The sequence below is a fragment of the Panicum virgatum genome, chromosome 6N (assembly GCF_016808335.1).
Source record: "Panicum virgatum strain AP13 chromosome 6N, P.virgatum_v5, whole genome shotgun sequence".
NCBI classification, from domain to species: domain Eukaryota; kingdom Viridiplantae; phylum Streptophyta; class Magnoliopsida; order Poales; family Poaceae; genus Panicum; species Panicum virgatum.
This window is the reverse complement of record NC_053150.1, coordinates 30,257,280-30,272,649: the sequence shown is the minus strand read 5'-3', so window position 1 is coordinate 30,272,649 and position 15,370 is coordinate 30,257,280.

Genomic DNA, 15,370 nt, shown 5'->3' with positions numbered 1-15,370 from the left:
CGAGCTCCACTGGCCGCCGCTCGCCATGGGCCGAACCCCTCCGGCCATCATTTCGCGACCCAAGAGCCTCCAAAGCATCGCGGCGACCTCTACTCTGTTTTCCCCACCCCAACCCTCGCCGCCGGTGAGCCCAGACACCGGAATCGGCCGGTCAACATCGCTTCCCGTCTCTGACCTGGCCCAGGGACCTCGGGTTTAAAATTCCAAAAACTCCAGGGTGTTCTTTGAATAGACTGTGACTCATGTGAATAGTGCTCTAAGGACTTCTTTGTAATTTCTAGCTAAGAACTTTGAAATTCAGTAGAAAATCGTAGGAAATTCAGAAAAATGTAAACTTGGATGTTTTGGAATCCTTGAGAGAAGCTCTATGCAGTAGAATCATAATATGTTAGGCTTTTGTTGAAATTTTTTGCTGTACAATTTTATTTGTGTTGCTAAGTGCATAAATACTAGTTGATTTTATCTTTTTCTTAGCTATTGCTTGAAGCCATGTCTTGCAGTGAAATTTTTATGGTAGTTTTTTCTTGTAACACTAGTATTTCTATAAAAATTGCGTGATCATTTCTCTTGTGTAACTATTTATTTGATTTAATCCTTGTTTAGTAGACTTTATTTATGATAAATAGTTTATTTTCATTATAAATCATGAAAAATTTCCTGAGTGTTCATATGGAGCATCTTAGCTTGTACATGAAGTTTTAGAATCAGTTCATGAATATAACATGAGCTAAAAATGAATCTTCCTAATATGATGTCTGTTTTGTTTATTTTCTCAGAATTAATTCTTTGCTCCAGTTTGACCTGTATAATTCAAGCTTGTTCTAGGTGTTGTCAGAATGAATGGTTTGTTGTGAATAAATGGCTACATGCTTTGGCATGATTTTTACAGGGTAGCTTAACCTGTTCATGTTCTGTTTAGGGTAATGTTTTCTAAATTTATTTCTATTTGTGCTTTGAGTTGTTTATTTATTAGAAAACCATGACTTACTTGTTATAGAAAATCACCCCCACTTGTTTATGAAGTTAGTAAACTTCATTTGTGCTGTTGATCATGATGCCTTGTGTAGTTAGAATTGTTATTTAACTACTCTATAAACGATTGCCCGTGTGTGTTTTAATTTTGTTTGCTTAGCTTCACCACATCGTGAGTGTGTTTATAATTATGTTCTTGCATTACATATAGATACGACTGCTTTGTCGGATGGGACGTACGAGCTGATCCCGGATTCCGAAGGAGGTGATCTCGAAGCTCAAGTGAACACTGCCGTACTAACTGAAGCCCCAGACCAAAGTTCGGAAGAGCCTAGAGCTGAAATAGTTAGCGACTATCGAGAAGGCAAGCCTCGGACATAACCTATATTTCAAATTATTATCATTTACTGTTGTTACTTGCTTATGCATTTACAGTTCTTAGGATTTGAATTGAAACCCTAGATGCATGATCCTAGGAACCTATGTACTGAACACTAGACTTGAGTTCGATTACTTGCTAAGCTTATAGGACCGGTAAAAGTCGAGTGATTGCCTGTCACTCGCGAGTTTTATAGGAATCGATTGTTTACCTTTCTATTATCAATATAAGGACAACAGACGGGGTTGTGTTCGATATCATGACCTTATGTGAGACCCCGTCTATGTTGATGAACTTGCTAAGGTCGCGGTGTGTGGTAGCGGTGGTTAAGTTTTTGAAAGTACTAGCCACATGCCGTAAATATGGTACGCGGCAAGCCTAGTAGCCGACTTCGAGGGATAGGTTTTATTTTTATGTTGTGCAACACTACAACTTCGAGGGACAAGGTTCGGCCTTGGAGCCCTGTAGTCGGGGAGAGTGACCCAATCCACAAGCCGGAAAGAAAGGTCAACGGTTGTTTGGGAACGACCCGACGGTGTTCCAGACGTGTGTGTTAGGTTTGCCTGGCCAGGTTAAGAAATTCGATTCGAATCGTCTGCTTCTCACAGTTTGGGACTGCTTGATCCCTTTGCCACACAGAGTAATAAGAGCAACAATATTATTTATCAATCTTGATGTTTGCTTAGTTTTCTACCATGATTGGATAGTAGTTGCTTACATAGAATGGTTAATCAACTAGAATTTTAAAAGCTAAAATTTGAAAGTAAGGACCTACTCTTTATTGCTTTTCAGCAAAAGGAAAACCAGAGCCTCACAGAGCCTTGCATAGTCTAGCTAAAGTGGGCTACTTATACCCGTTGACGGTTAAGTCTTGCTGAGTATTAGAATACTCAGCCTTGCTGTTGAAACCCTTTTTCAGGTATGAGTTTTGAGGAGCAAATCGCTAGCTTGACCTATCCTTGCTCGTTGCCTCCTGGCTGGTCCGTAGAGTGGGACACGTCTTCGGCCGACAATGACTATGATGAGTGATACCATGCTTGGGCTAGCCTGGTATCCTTTTGCGACGTGTTGTAGCCGTCGTGTTTTATCTTCCGCTGTCTAAACTCTGAACTTAAGTTATGGCTTGTATAACTGTTTTACTTAAGTTGGTTTTTGTAATAATGGTTTGAACTGGTTTGTAATCAATATTATGCCTGTGTTGTAAAATTGTGGTTGTAATATCTCTGGACTCGCCTTTGTGTGGGGTATCCTTGTTCGATCCGAGAACCGGTGGTTGTATCGGGACGTTACCCGACAGACCAAGAGTTGTTCCGTTTGAAGTGCGTATGAGCTGGTGTTGCCTTTATGGTGATGGCCTGCGCACTTGAGCCGGGATAATTCAGGTGGTTCTGCCACAGTGGTTTCATCTTATTCGAGAGTTCGTGGAACGGAGTGAGATCAAGATATGCAAAATACACACGGATTTGAATATTTCAGATCCTTTGACAAAACCTCTTCTACAGCCTAAGCATGAGGCGCACACAAGAGCTATGAGTATAAGTTGCAAAATACACACAAATTTGAATATTTCAGATCCTTTGACAAAACCTCTTATACACCCTAAGCATGAGGCGCACACAAGAGCTATGGGTATTAGATACATTCTAGATTGACTCTAATGCAAGTGGGAGATTGTTGGAAATATGCCCTAGAGGCAATCATAGAGATGATTATATTTCATTGTATCCATGATTTATAAAGTGTTCCTTGAGTATCCAAGAAAGGCTACTTGTATTGATTGACAATTATGTGAATTGTTTGTGAAACTGATACTTGTATGGCTATTCTAAAGTCGTCCCTGTTTGGAGTTCATGAAAGAACACACATGAATGAGACTAGCACATGTATTGGTTGATGACTATGTTTCACAAGTCATGGACATGGATATGTCAAACTAATAATCTGAGCACATGCGTGGACATGTAACTGGACTGACCCAATGTTGGGTATTTTAACAATGCAAATAAATCCACAAGCGCACGGATACCGTTGTTGCTTTCACCCGTGAGTATTCAAGGTTATCATTTCCAAAGGGAACGTGTGTGCACTAACTCCTAACTTAGTCAGTCCAAGGACACACCAGAATATGTGGCGAGGATGGAGAGATTCCTGAGTAGCACTAAAGACGAGTTAAAGGTCGATCTCTCGGGTAGAATACTCGCTTCGGGCACCGGCTTACCCCTAAAATGGTCAGGAGACTTCGGTCAACAGCTCTACGCTATATCCGAACGTGGAGGATTATGAAAGGACCGAAAGAGCTGTTACCACCGGCGGCCAACCTCACAGACCGTGGGATATAAGGCAAATGAAGGTAACCCTTAGCCCGGACACCACGTTTGCGCTACTGGTTACTACTGCAGTCTAACTACGTCTGTTAACCCGTAGCAAACTACAGCACTCTGTATAAATATGGAACGACGAACCCGCGAGTAAGAGAACTGATCTCACCCATATGAAAGAACTATGCAAGACAAGAATCATAAGTACTAACTTACTCATACATGAGGAAGCCAGCATCCAAAGAGGTACAAGACCGGAGAAGACCGCCGACATGCGCGGCGCTTCTCTGAGCTACTCCTCACCCTCCTCCGAATCTAAGCACTACCTAAGCAGCGCTTCACCTTTGAATGGAGCACAAGTCTACATCTTGGTAGTGTCTCGGAGAGGGGGTGAGGAGGCCCTATTTATAGCTCTTGAGGTCGATTCCCGCCATCTCCCCACATGGGAATATTTGTAACCGACGTTTTGAGGATAAGATCGCGCTTCCCGCCAAGACGCACCTGGACAGGCTTCAGGGTGGGTTCGGCCGATCCACTGGTTCGGCCAACAACCTTTTGCCGCCTTTCGCCACCGCCTTTGACTGGGTCACTGATAGGTGGGTCCTTGTCATAGATATGTGTGTGCCAGGGCTTCGTACGTTACTTTGACCTATCAAATGTGCCCATTTTGTAAGTGTGACGTAGGATGCGATCTTCTGTGTATTTCTATTGTGTCTTCTGCGTGTTTTCACGTTATTCCCAACTTGTGTCCCTGCAATCAACATTTCACCAACACTCATCAAATTCGTTAGTAATAACTCCTATCACTACTGTTGATCTTCATTCTTCATGTTTTTATGCAGGAGTTGACGACATATAGTTTGCACTTAACAGCCGTCAACAACACCCCCACACTTAGCCTTTGCTCGTCCTCGAGTGAAGGAGAAAGGACTAAGGTGGATGCCTCTCCTTGAATGTAACCTGCATACAAGTTATTCCAAGCTTTTCGTAGACCTATGAAGTTTTCAAGTGTCTACCACACTTATCATGGTGATTGAAAATTGGAACAGTTTAAACTTTAGGTTCCTTTGCCCTCCTTGCATTGAAACTTGGGTTTTATTAAGTTTCAAAATCGAGCATATCGTAGCTCCTCAAATTGTCCTCTCGGGTCTCTCTTTTTGTGTTTTGGATTCCTCACCAAGGCAAACTGATGCCTTCTTTTTCGCCTACCTCTAATCAGGCTTATGTGGGGCTCAGGGTAGGGATAAAGTTGAAGTCATACTTGCTTCTCATATTTTTCTAAGTCAAAGTCCGGATTCAAAGGAGAAGCAAGTCATAACCTTGATCAAGATGTGCATGTGTGGGGATGTATTGTTTTTGTGGATGGTGTATGGACTCCTTTTCATGAACCACCTCTCTCCATTTTCTTTGGACATGGGCTATCTTTTGTTCTTCTTCTTTTTTTCTTGGACCTTCATGGGCCCAATTCTTTTTCTCTTTCTCTTTCTTTTTCTTTTTTTTCACATGCCTTATTTACCATGTCTTTTTATTTCTTTTTGTGAAGCCCATATCCTGTATGATGGTAACTTTGGGGAGAGTGGTCATGTCATGGCATGGAGTTCTATTATGTGGGTGGATGGATAAAGAGCTATCTTCCAGTGTGGAAGCATAGCATCTGGTGGAGATGTGTATGTGATCTTGATCATAGAAATATGAAATGTATCTCACAAAGGGTCACAACAATTTGACAAAGCTCAATGAGAAAACAGCCTACATATGTGGAGAGTTTTCAATAAGGTCAACATATGGCCTTGGATAGGAATTTCATAACAATTGAGGAGCCATGCTATTGAGTTTTTTTCGATAATTTTATAAAGGAAATCCCATGTACTTTGCAAGGAAGAAGTAGGTTCCATTTATCCAACCATATAAAAAAACTCAATCATTAGATAGCATGGGTTTCCTATATAATTTTGTTCACAAGTTCAAGGTGAAAGATAAGGAATAAAGTGTATACAAGTTTATCATGAAGCGCATGGAGTGCAATAGGCCTTTTAGCAACATTTTTTTAATGAGGAGGTATATGAGTTTGCAGTGTAAATTAGTGTGAAGGACGAAGCATGGTTCAACGAGTTTAATTTTAATGATCAAAATGCAAAATGTTTAAACTCAAGAATCAAGGAGTTTGAGGGTAGTGTTTCACAAACCATCATTTGTAGAGAAAGAAGAGGGAACTGAGGGAAGTCAGAGGTGGTTTGGTCGAACCAGAGGTTTGGCCATCCATGTCTTAGTTCCATCTGTCCTAGTCTTCAGTGTGCTAGATCGTCAATGTTGTGCAACATGTATGGGGGAGAGATCTTGAATAAGTTTGCATTTGGTGATTCTGAGAGATCTCCCCCACACTTATTCTTGTACATGCCTTTATTCAAAAGAAAAACAAAAGTGAAAACAAGAAGGGACTCTACCGGTTTTAACACCAAGGAGTCTAAAATTTATTGAATTAAAGAGCAAGAAGTGCTTGAAGCACTAGATTTTATTTTATTATTTTATTATTATTTATTTATTTATTATATTCTTTGGATGGCAAAGTGGATATGATGGGTAACTTAGCAGGATGGAGATATGAGCGAGGATGCATGAGGCATGTTGGATACTTACCTTAAGAACTCACCTAACATGGAACAAAAATGCAAGAGTTAAGCTTCATATACATGAAGCAAAGCTTTGCATTTGTTCATCTTGGTTCCTCATGCATCTGTCTTCCTTAAGAAGCATTATGTGGATGATGGAGTTATTGTACGGTACTCCTTATTTCTGTTCCTGCAAAAGGTTAGTGGACAACAAATACTCTAGGAATGTTTAAAGAATTTTGAAATGATTTTTTAGATTTGTTGTTCACATCCATGCTTCAAGGAAAAAAAAGTTCGAAGATGTAAAGAGCATGGATCCCAAAATTCTTGCCATCATTTTATTTCATCTTTTTGTTCGAGAGAGAGTCTTCTCTTTTTTTACAAAGAGTTTCTTTTTCTTATATTCATTGTTCACCAAATTTTTATCATTTTAGCAAAACTCAAACAAGGCCGAGATTAAACTGCATGAACAAAACATAGGGGCATTTGGTAGAGTGCACAAAGTGCACTTTTAAAATGCGACTTATGTCTCCTTTGTATGTTGTACAAATTTTATTATTTGAAGCGCTTCTGAGCGTTGCCTTATCTCCAGTATGAACTTGAGGACTTTACCAAACAAATTTGAAAAGTTTCTTGCAGGGATTTGTCCAAAATGATATGCATCCAAAATTTATGGTAGTATTACTGCAATGTTCATTAACCAAAAGTTTGACACCATGTCTCATTTTGATTAAAGAATTCTATTTAATCTAAGCACCATGCTTAATTTAAAAAGCCTATGGAAGTATCTCGAAAATACTCCCAAACTAGAGCAAACAAACGCAGACAAAGGAAGCATGATTTTGCAAGCTCTGCTCATTTGGAGATAAACATAAAAGAGATTGGTGAACCTTACCTTTCCTTACCTGTGTATACTTACCGCCAGCTTAAAGGATTGATTTCTTGGAATTGCTGCAATGATGGCGTGTGATACACCTGCCTCGTGTGTGGGAACCATGTTCCTTGGAGGATTGTTCCATTAGCATATTGTTCTATGATTAGAGACGCAAGGTACGTCTCCCTTTGTGCATGTGAGCAAGTGCCAATCGGAGTAGAGCAGCAAAGGCTTGGAAAGGAATAGGAGCAGCATTTTAATTGTTTGCGTGCATGAGCTGCTTCAGCATGTGGAGCCAGGATCGGATGGAGTTTTATGTGGAGGTTACTGGCTCCCTCTTACTCTTTCCTTCTTCCTTTCTCTCCCTTTTTTATGTCTCTCTCTCTCCCTCTCTTTTCTTTCTCTCTTTTTTTATATATCTTTCTCCCTTTTTTCTCTTTTTCTTTTCAAGCAAGCTAGGGCTGACACCTTCTTTTTAAAACCAGGAATCTATTTGGCGTGACTGGTACTTGTTGCAAGATGCTTAGAGATTTTCCCCACACTTGGACTTTTGTGTAAAAGCCAAGTGTGCAATGTTGGGGTCTCCTTTTGAGTCTGTTCCACCACCAAAGAGCATCAAAGTGTACAAATGATGTTGCCCCCATGTTCTTGGGCATCGTATGTCCCCAGCTCTTCTTAATCTTAAACTAGAAAGGTTAGAACCAAGAATACCCGAAGGTGCATACTATGCTTAAAAACATGTCCTTGCTTTTATTGTTTAGGAGAAAAGAATTTTTTTAAGATAATTCGGGCTATCTCCCTGCAGTGCTTTGTTTATGGTCGCAAGCTTGACCAGGGGGATTCATCTTGCAGCTATCAATGGTGATGTAGTTCCCTGCGTCACCACCATTTATTGATTTATCATTGTTCAAGCTGCAAGGTTAGTGCACAAATACGACTACAAGCCTGTGTGTAGATATTAAGATAAGCAAAACCAAAAACAACCATCTTAAAGAGCATCTATGATGGGAAACCCTAAGATGATCGTAAGACTCAGAGCGACTTGGCACAACCGATGAAAGATCTCGGAGATATCAAGGATGAGCATGAGTTTTGTGAAGAAACAGGATGGAACTTCATGTTCATGGAGTGAGTGGCTTGATCTCTGGATAGAGTAACTCAAGAATTGTTCATGGCCCCATAGTGAAAGACGATGTGTAACTCTGTGGACCAAATGAACTATTCTAAGTTTAGGTCATGAGGGAAAATGAGTTTCTTTCAACTCATCCCCTCCTTAGGTAGAAGGCTTTGCATTTCATCAAAATATGATGGCAAAGCAATCCATCCAAAGCTTCCAATAGAAGTTCATTTGAAATGAATGGTGAGCATAACTTCTATTGGGCATCAATCAAAATCAAGGAACAAGATGTGAGTTTTGAATCACTTGATTTGATTGGCATCAATTGGTAATTGAGGATTTGAATGTGAATTTATTTCACTCGATTCGATTGGTATGGCCTATGATCCCTTGACCAGAAAAAAATGAGTCCTATGGACTTATAACACAGTGGTCAAGGTCGAGGCATATTCCTCAGTGAAAACACCTTGGAAGGTGTGTACGAGGATAACCTTTTAGGGATGAATCTCGTAGCCGGATGAGGAACTAGGTCCAGAGAGGATGGCTCTAAAGAATCACCCCAAAAGGGTCTGAAGGTGTGTACGAGGATAACCTTCCATTGGTAGCGGGGGTGAAGGTAGAGCAAAAAAAGGGTACAAAGATGAAGTGGGTAGCGAGGGTCAAGGCAGAGGTAAGGAAAAGAAAAGGATAAGATTGTTTTTTCGAAAGATAAAGATACGAGGATCAACTAGGTTCGAAGTTAGAACTGCAATCGGTCCCCGGCAACAGCAACAAAAAGCCTGCTAGGTATTTTAACGATGCGAATAAATCCGCAAGCGCACGGATACCGTCATAGCTTTTCACCCGTGAGTATTCAAGGGTATCATTTTCATAGGGAATGTGTGTGCACTAAATCCTAACTTAGTCAGTCCAAGGACACACTAGGATATGTGGTGAGGATGGAGAGGATTCCTGCGGTAACACTGTTGACGGTGCTTAAGTGCCATTTTCACCCGTCAAATATACTCAATAATAAAGGAAAACTGCATGCCTTACTCGCATATTTGTATCACTAACCTTGCTCCACAGTTGTTTTCGAGTTTGGTACATTTCAGATGAGCAGGAGCGGAATAAGAAGAAAACACGCAGCAGACGCCATACAACTACGCAGAATATCGCGTCCGGCATCACCCACTTACAAGGAGGGCCCATCTGGCAGAGCAAACGGGCGTGCCACGCATAATGCATACAAGAAAAGATATCAGGGCCCACATGTCAGCCTGCCAAAGAAGGATAAGGACGAGAGGTGGCCAGGTGGGGCTGGCCGACCCCCTGGGTCGGCCGAACCTGGCTGGCCTCCCGTCATGCAATTGGAGGAGGAGTCGGCCCCAAGTCTCCTGATTACCTTCCATATGTGCATTTGGCGGGAACCGACCTCCACTAGTATAAATAGGGCCCCCTCTCACCCCTCACACACACACACACACACACACTTCATTCCATTCTCTCCAAGAAGGCTCTCCTCTCTCTTGCTCTCTTAGCTAGGTAGTGGAGCTAGGCTAGTTCTCTTTAGTGAGCAAGTCATCCTCGGAGTCGTTGAGCAATCCTCGGCTCCTAGTATGGCTTTGTATCCAACTTGTCAGACTTCTATTCATAATATAGAGTTTTTCCATGGTTCCTTTACTATCTTGATAGTTTATCAATCCATGCTTAGATTGTTCATAAGTTATGCTACGGTCTTGGTTAGGCCAGATGATCCGGGTACAGATAGAGGTTCGTTGTGCTTTCGAGCTAGCTCTAGTGTTTTACTCGTCCATCCGAAGGGTGGGAGACCTGGGGGCACTAGAGTAGTGACTTCATACACGAGCGTGGTGCTCGGGTATGCGGGATCCTTCAGATATGACCGTGCTCCATGGTATGACTGGGGTAGACGGTAGGTGGTGACAGCCCTGTCCGTCCATCGTAACAGCGGTGTTGCGTTTAGCGTACTTCCCGACGTTCGGGTTCGGTGTAGGAGTTCATGTAAAGAGGTAACGGGACTAGATGTACTCCGGTGCGGGACCTTCTCCCCGCTATTCCATTTTCCTAGCACCTGCAGTCCTAACCATGATCTAACATGACCCCAGCTTTGGATAGAAGCACTAGGACACCTAACCTAGCCTAAGCTCCAGCTGACTTGACATAGGATAGAGTAGTTCTTTGTTTTATAGTTTCTCTCCTTTATTCCTTCCTCTTGGAGTGTGGATGTGTGCTGTGTCGCATTACCCTTGCTTATTCTTTACTTGGGCTTACCCCTATTAGAACATTGCCTATTGCTTGAGGCACAATGTCATGGTTAATGTTAAGTACAATACATTTGCCGTTGCCGTCCTTTGGGACATAAATAAATGATGATACCCTTACTATCTGGGTGAAATGCTACAACGGTATATCCGTGTGCTTGCGGATCCATCTGTAATCGTATTGATTATACCACGAGAGTGGCACCCCTTGGGTGCAGTTGCTAGGATGGGTTCGGCGCCCTCAATTCTAGTGATTGCACTAAGGACTGCTGTAAGGATCGATGGACCAAGAGGGGGGGTGAATTGGGCTTTTTTCAAAATTCTAAGACAAATAAAACAACCTTAACCTATGCAATGCTAGTAAGGCTCAATTCACCAACCGGCTAACAAAGCAAACTACACAAGCTAACAAAGATATGAAACTAAGCAAGGTAGAGCTAAGTTATGATCTCTAAGGTCAAGCACAAGAATAATTGCAAGAAAGTAAGTGCTTGAAATGAAAGAGTGGACAAGAGACAACCGGATTTTTTCCCGTGGTGTCGATGTGTTGGCACACACCCCTAATCCACGTTGTGACACTCACTAAGAGTCTTGTCACCTCCCATGTCACCGAGACTTGGGCGCTCACTAAGAGTCTCTATTCACCATCCCGGCGTAGTGGAGCTCAAGCCACGTACAACCTTCTTCAGGCTCCCACAATCCTTGGCAAGCTCCGGAAGAAACACCTTCAATCACCAAGATCGCCTAGGTGCTGCCAATCACCAAGAGTAGCAAGCTAGGGTCTTCACTTGAGCAAGAACCGATCACCAAGAATGGATGCACACAAGCTTCTCTCTACTCAAGTCCTTAGTCTTGCTTCTTGAATGATTGAATGAACAAATGTGTGAATGATGAAGCTCAAGGTGGCTCTCAACAATATATGAGTGTATGAAATATTGCCTGGTGTCAAGAGAGTGCAAAATGACCCATTGGAGGGGTATATATAGGCAGCTCACACGAATAGAGCCGTTGGAGAAAAGCTGCTAGAAAACTGCGTAGCGCCGGTTAATCCGACGATCCTCCAATAGCCAGCGTCGGTTTAACCGATGAAAGTAAACTACCCTTTCTAAAAACTAGCCGTTACAACTTGGGCAGATTAACTGACGTATCATCGGTTTAACCGGTGAGTGTAGTTGTGTGACACCTCAGGTGTCAGTACCCTTAAACACCATCACTATACCTTACTAAACTTAAAAGAAAAAGGGGGAAAATTTATTCATAAAGAAGGGGTCAAATAAAAGTCAAAGTGAATAAAAGAAATTAAAGGAGAAAGGAAAAAGAATGAAAAGCTACTCAAATTTCAATTCAAAAATGTGCACAAAATTTTAGTTGGCTCATGAAAGGTACTTCAATTGACATGTGGTCAATTGAATTTCAGCTAAAAATCAATCAAAAACAGAATAAAACCAAAGTCCTTTTTGCAAATTTGCAAATTTACAAATAGTTCAAAATGTGAGTTTCAAATGAAAATTTGCATAACACGAAAGTTGTAGATCTCGAAAAGTTATGCAAAATTGGTATTCAACACTTTTTCATTTGAGCCCTCAAAATAGGAGATATTTATAGATTACCGAGAGGTCCCTGGAATTTCAGAAATCGCAGATATGCCCTTATCTCCATCTATCTCCTCCCGGCTTGCTCTGTTTCGCGCCGCCCGCCGTACGCCGCCGGTGGACTTCGTCCACCGCGCGCCCACGGCCAAATGGACCCGGGAAAACCCCCTAGCGCCTCCTGGCCCACCCCTTGGCACCCTCCCACGCTCACATGCGTCCCAGACGCGCTCCCGAGCCGCCACGCCACCCTCGCCATGCGCAGCGCCGCTGCCCGCTCCGCCCGCTCGCCGTCGAGCCGTCCAGGGCCAAATCAACCGCCCCCAGATGCTACTCCCCTCACCCAGGAGCCCCTTGGCCTATAAGAACCCCCAGAGCTCCACCGTCGCGCGCCTTCTCCTCCTTCTTCCTCCTCCCGCCGTTCCGCCATGGCCGGCGAGATCTATCTCGCGCGGACCGGCCACCACATCCCTACATTGTCCCATCCAACTACCGCAACAGCTTCTTCACCTTCCAGTTGAGCTCCACGCGCGCGGAATCGAACCCAATCCCCCTCCCGACGCCGTTCCCCTTCTGCGCCGCCGCCGGCGAGCTCGGGCTCCCCGCGGACCGGCCAGCCCAGAGGGAGTTCGTGCACGACAGCTACCCCAAGCGCATCCTCAAGCTCACACAGTGCTCATGCACGCCCTGTTCCCCTACCCCGAGCCCTCCTTCACCTCCAACGTCGGCGAACCGAACAACTGCTCGGCCATTGATGCCGACGAGCTCGATTCCGAGCACCAAGCACTCGAACGCCGACCAGGGTAGGTGTTCCTCGATCCCTACTCTCCCACGCGCCTCCCCGTTGCAGCCCCGGTAAGCCCTGCCTAGCATAACACCACCGGGCGAGCTGCAGCGGCGGAGAAGGCCGGTGAAGGGCCCGGTTGTAATTTATTTTTTCTGTTTAAGGGTGTGTTTGCAAGATTTCTAGTGTATACCAGTGAACTTCTAAAATGCAGAACAAATCATAGAAAAATCATAAAAATGCAAACTCAACGGATCTGGAATCCTTGTAATAAGATATACAAATTTTGTAACAGTCTCATCTGCAGAAACTCAACCAATTTTAATCTGGGAAAAAGAATAAGAAAACCACCTTATGCATGTTCAGGAAGTTCTACTCAGCAAATGACATTGATTTTTGGATATGTTATCACTAATAGAATACTAAGGTCACAGTAAAAAGATGAAACCGAACCAAAACAGTTATCATGTTGGAACAATCAAGATTCTCTAATCTGTTGCTATCCTTCTCGATTTAATACTGGAAAATATGCACATGAACTTGCTCTGGAATTTTTACTGCATGCATGTGTAACTGAAATCTTGTTAATCCATAAATTTAGGATTTATTAGAGTTCATTTGCTATATACCATGTTTTATGCTTGTTTAATCAGCTTAATTCATCATATATAGTTGTTGTGCTCAGAAAAATCTATATTTATTTCTGAAGTTTCAGTTTAGTTCGGTGGTCCTGCCTAAAAATTTTGAGCTGCAGTTACTGAGTTTTGCTCTTGTTAAAAATCATACTTAGTATCTCATGGCTAGATTTACCATTTTTGTTCTGAGTAAGCTACACCATATCTGATCTTGATTTTTTGGTATGATCTTGTCTAGAGTATATTCTGTCTGAAATAAAAAGATCACATGCAGTACTGGTCAAATGAACTTTGAGAAATTTAGGCTAACTCATGTGGAGTTAATTGCATAACTATTTTATCTGGTGAATATAAAGTTTGATAATTTTTCTAGAGTATTTTTATCTCATTATTATGCTCTGGCAAAAATTTGAGAACCATATCCCTAGTAAAACTTTCTGTAGAATTAATCTTTGTTAATGGCTTGCTGTTTTTATTCTTTTTGTCACCTCTTCTGTATAAGTGTATAAAATCTGGAAAAATTTCAGTGCTAAGTATATGCTGTAAAGTTACTCTCGTAAATTTTGTAGCACCAGAACCCATATTAAACGTTCTGTACAAAAAGATGAAGTAACTAGAGTGATCTACTTACATGAATAATTATGGTAATTGCTTTATGGTTAAATGCTGAAATTTATACCATGAATGCTTAAGTTTGGATCTGTGTTACTTTAGTTTTTCTTCAATATCTCTTTAGTAGTTGGGTTGTTAAGAAATAATGAAAGCATGCTAGGTGTTGAATTTGAAAATGAAAACCAAAACCCCCACTCATTTATGAAGAAACATAATTGTGGTTACTAATCTATAAACGACTGCCCATGAAATGAAATGTTGAAATCATCACGAAATTAACTTTTGTTGAACTACAACTTTATCGTGAAGAAAAGAAAGTGTTATCCACGAATAACTAATAATCTGGCATTGCATATAGAAGCGGTCAATCTCGCGGACGGTGACTACGAGTTGGTGCCCGCAGACTGTCGTGTGGATCAGGAGGTCAATTTGAATTGTGCTAACTTGTCTCAAGACCTGGGCCAAGCCCCAGAAACTTTTCTGCCTGACAGTGCCCAAGAAGGCAAGCCCCGGTGCATTATGCCTTATTTTCCGAGTTACTATTCATTTATCTATTTATAATGTGTCATAGTAGTTTCTTTCTGCATTTAAGTTTTCTAGGGGTTGATCGAAAACCTTAGATGCATGATCCCTTGGTACCTATGTTTGATCCCGGATCTTTTTATCGACTAGTTGCCATGCTAACTAGGTACGGTAGAAGTCGAGGGGTTTCCTGCCTCTCGCGAGCAAATAGGAATTTTGACTGCCTTTAATTCCTGCTGAAATATAAGGACAACGGTGGGGTTGTGTAGTTGTGATACCCCGCTGGTGTAGTCAAAAATGGCTAAGGTCATGGTGTGTGGCTCATTTCGTTAAGCGTTTGAAAGTACTAGCCACATACCGAGAAATATGGTAATCGGTAAGCTTAAGTAACTGATTGGACCGGCGAGTGGAACAATCTCGCACCCTCCTGGTAGAAGTAGGATTTATATTTTTGTCGTGATGTACGGGTGCAGAGTGGTCGGACTCTGTAGTCGGGGAGGGTGTTCCGGATCCACGGACTGGAAAGAAAAGGGAAAAGTAGCATGGGCGGGAGCGAAGTCGATCCCCATGCGTGTGGTCTAGGTTCCTCTGGCCAGGTTGAAATTCGATTCAGAATCGTCCGCCTCTCACGGCATGAGATTGCTTAATGCTTTCGGTCACACAGAGTAACAAGTGGAACATGATGATGGTAATACTGC